General features: G+C 43.0%; 1 pseudogene; it reads right to left on the bottom strand.

Moving 5' to 3' along the window:
- Window positions 1-595: 595 nt before the first annotated feature.
- On the bottom strand, window positions 596-1,079 carry LOC116876875 (annotated as a pseudogene).
- Window positions 1,080-4,269: the final 3,190 nt, after the last annotated feature.

Raw genomic sequence — 4,269 nt, 5'->3', positions numbered from 1 at the left:
TGGTCCTGAGTTTGAGCCCCACATTAGGCACAGAGATTACTTAAAAACAAACTTAACATGGGGTGCCTGGGTGGCTCAGTGGGTTAAAGCCTCTGCCTTTGGCTCAGGTCATGATCCCAGGGTCCTGGGATCGAGCCCCACATTGGGCTGTCTCCTCAGTGGGGAGCCTGCTTCCTCTTCTCTGCCTGCCTCTTGGCCTACTTGTGATCTGTCAAATAAATAAAATCTTTAAAAAAATAAACTTAAAAAATAAGTGTAAACAACCATAATCTTGAGGAATCAGAACATATAAACGATAATTTAAATTTTAAAAATTGTATTAAAAGTTTAATTACATTTGTACGGGTGCCTGGGTGGCTCAGTCATTAGGCATCTGCCTTTGGCTCAGGTCATGATCCCAGGTCCTAGATCGAGTCCCAAATTGGGCTCCCTGCTCAGCAGGAAGCCTGCTTCTTCCTCTCCCATTACCCCTGCATGTATTCTCTCACTGTATCTCTGTCAAATAAATAATCTTAAAAAAAAAAAAAAAGTTTAATTACACTTGAACCTTTACAAAGAGATTAGTGAAAATAACTTTTTTTTTTTTTAAGTGTATAAACTATTTTACTAACAGACAAGGCCTACAGATTTATTTCTTCTTGGACACACCCACAGTGTGGCCCCGGAACCCTATGGTGTGCTGGCCTCGTACAAGAAGTCCCCCAAAGTGGTGCAGCCCTCTCTGGGCCCTGATCTTCAGTCTCTCCAGGTCTTCACGAAGTTTCCTGTCCAGGCCACTGGCCAGGACCTGGCTGTACTTTCCATCCTTCATGTCCTTCTGTCTGTTCAAAAACCAGTCTGGGATCTTATACTGGCGAGGATTCTGCATAATGGTGATCACATGTTCCACTTCATCGTCAGTGAGCTCTCCGGCCCTCTTAGTGAGATCGATGTCCACTTTCCTTAACACCACATGAGCTTATCTTTGCCCCACACCCTTAATTGCAGTGATGGCAAAGGCCATTTTCCGCCACCCATCGATATTAGTGTTGAGTACTCGCAAAAATGTGCTGGAACTTCTTAGGGATCACTAGAGACATGGCAGCGGCCCCAGTGGCAGCGTGTACGCCTCCTGTGGAAGAGCTGAAAAAAAAATTTTTTTTTAAAGATTTTATTTATTTGACAGAGAGAGAGATCACAAGTAGGCAGAGAGGCAGGCAGAGAGAGAGGGGGAAGCAGGATCCCTGCTGAACAGAGAGCCCGATGTGGGGCTTGATCCCAGGACCCTGAGATCGTGACCTGAGCTGAAGGCAGGGGCTTTAACCCACTGAGCCACCCAGGTGCCCCCGAAAATAACTTTTAAAATATATTTTTTTAATTTATTTTTAAAATGTTTTAACCATTCTTGGTCTTTCATTTTTTTTTTTTTTTTAAGATTTTATTTGACGGAGACACACACACCAAGAGAGGGAATACAAGCAGGGGGAGTGGGAGAGGGAGAAGCAGGACTCCTGGCAGAGAGCCCCGATGTGGGGCTTGAACCCAGGACCCTGGGACCATGACCCGAGCTGAAGGTAGACGCTCAACACTGAGCCATGCAGGCACCCCCAAAAGATTATTTAAGTAATCTCTATACCCAATGTGGGTCTTAAAACTAACAACCCCACAATCAAGAATCCCATGCTCTACTGGGGCACCTGGGTGGCTTAGTTAAGTGTCTGCTTTCAGCTTGGTCATGATCTCAGGGTCCTGGAACTGAGTGCTTCATCAGGCCCCACTCAGAAGGAAGTTTGCATGTCCCACTCCGTCAGTCCCGCCCCCCGCCCCCATGCTCATGCTCTCAAATAAATAAATACAATATTTAAAAAAATATTATTTAGGGGCACCTGGGTGGCTCAGTTGTTGGGCGTCTGCCTTCAGCTCAGGTCGTGATCCCAGGATCTTGGGATTGAGCCCTGCATTGGGCTCCCTGCTCGGCGGGAGGCCTGCTTCTCCCTCTCTCACTGTCTCTCTCTCTCTGTGTCAAATAAATAAAATCTTTAAAAAAATTCAGAGATCAAGAATTGCATGTTCTATCAACTGAGCCAGCCATGTGCCCCCTCAAAAATAATTTTTAATGTACTCATAAAACAAAATTCATGTCTTTCAAAAAAAAGAACATTTTCCACTGTGACTTCTCTGCACTTGATTTTGTAAATATCAGAATGCTTCACTTATCTGACATCAGGGACATCAGGGATCTCAGTGTTCCATATAAATGAACTTTCAAGGTGAGTTAAGACCCAATCCTTTCATAATTGTTATATTGTCACTTCTCTTCCTTTATTAGAGGGTTTTGTAACAAAAGTGATATTTTTTAAGATTTTATTACTTGACAGAGATCACAAGTAGGTAGCGAGAGGCAGGCAGAGAGAGGGGGAAGCAGTCTCCCCGCTGAGCAGAGAGCCCGATGTGGGCTCAATCCCAGGACCCTGGAATCATGACCCGAGCTGAAGGCAGAGGCTTTAACCCACTGAGTCACCCAGGCGCCCCAACAAAAGTGATTAATCCTTTTATAGGATCATCATGATTGAACATACTTCAGCTTATACCTTACCTTTTGTATACTTCTTTTATACTTTAGCTCTTTGGTTTAACTTGATGTAACTTTCTGATTGGGAATTTAGTTATGGACCCTACCAATCTTTTTCCTGTTACTATCCCCATTCATTCATTTGTACAAACATTTATTGGGCATTTACTCCATGTCAGGCACTGTTCTAGGCACCAACGGTACAAGAAGTCATGAAGCAAGTTACCTCACTGGTTACCTAATCATTTGGCAACCATCAAATGACAGGATACACCAGAGAGAAATAATACCAAATTAGATGTGTGGATCTTTGTTTTAGGGAGTGTGATTTTTTATTATGTCTTTGTGTGTGGTAAATTACACATATTTACCATTTGTAACAGTGCACGGATCTGTGGCATTAAGTATTCACACTGTGCAAACTTCACTACCATCCACCTCCCAACAAACACCCCATTCTCTCTATACATACTTCGAATTTTCTCAAATTGAGAGTGGTCAGAGGGGCACCTGGGTGTCTCCATCAGTTAAGCATCTGCCTTTGGCTAGTCACGATCTCCGAGGTTCTGGGATGGAGCCCTGTGGTGGGTTCCTGGCTCAACAGAGTCTATTTCTCTGCCCCTGCTCCTGCCACCTACCTGCACCCTCTCAAATAAAATCTAAAAAGTAGGCTCCATGCCAAACATGAGGCTTGAACTCACAATCCTAAGAGTCAACAGGCGCCACCAACTGAGCAAATCAGGTGCCCCTAGATCCTCTTTTGGATAGTCTCATTTCCCCCATATCTGTCAATTTTATTCCCAACTCATTAAAATTATGCCAGGTACACTTAAGGGAGTATCCTCTCAAATTTACAAAGAAACGGTATTTGTAGACGTCTGAAAATTATGCCATGAAAAATTATCCCTGAATTAAGCTGGATTCCATAGCACAGAATACCATGGGGACTCATGACTGTTGAGCAACAGCTTTTTATGACCATTCGTGGAATTCTTAAGTGGATAGGTTTTTAGGGATCAATTACAAGTGTACACAAGAATTAGTGAATCATTTCAAGTATACAAGATTCCACAGTATCTATCTCTGTACTAACATCTTATAGTCTTACTTTACCCCTTAGTTCCATTAGTTGTTTTTTTTTTTTTTTAAGATTTTATTTATTTATTTGACAGATCACAAGTAGGCAGAGAGGCAGGCAAAGAGGGAGAGAGGAGGAAGCAGGCTCCCTGCTAAGCAGAGAGCCTGATGCGGGGCTCGATCCCAGGACCCCGGGATCATGACCCGAGCCAAAGGCAGAGGCTTTAAAACCACTGAGCCACCCAGGCGCCCCTCCATTAGGTTTTTTAAAGTAAACTCTACACCCAATGCAGGGGTTGAACTCACAGCCCTGAGATCTAGAAACACATATTCTGAGTCAGCCAGAAGTTCCTCCATTAGTTCTTTTTATCTTGTCATACAGTTTTAGTAAAGTGTTACCTTAATTTCATCTTGAAACAATTTTGTGCTATAAATAATGAAGAGTATATCTTATTTTCCTTTACTAAGATCGCAACCACTTTTTGTTTCAGGGAAAGACCTCCCTCTCATATACTGTTGGTTGGAGGTTAAATTGGCAAAGCTTGTTACTCCACTTGCCCATGTTTGCTTTCTTGGAAGTTAGTTTCCTTATTTTCTGTATTCATGACTCCCATCTATGGCATATTTCTCATCTTACCTTT

The sequence above is a fragment of the Lontra canadensis genome, unplaced genomic scaffold (assembly GCF_010015895.1).
Source record: "Lontra canadensis isolate GAN:19392208 unplaced genomic scaffold, GSC_riverotter_1.0 scaffold2, whole genome shotgun sequence".
Lineage (NCBI taxonomy): Eukaryota > Metazoa > Chordata > Mammalia > Carnivora > Mustelidae > Lontra > Lontra canadensis.
The sequence above is the reverse complement of the archived record's forward strand: the minus strand, read 5'-3'. Positions and strand labels throughout refer to the sequence as shown.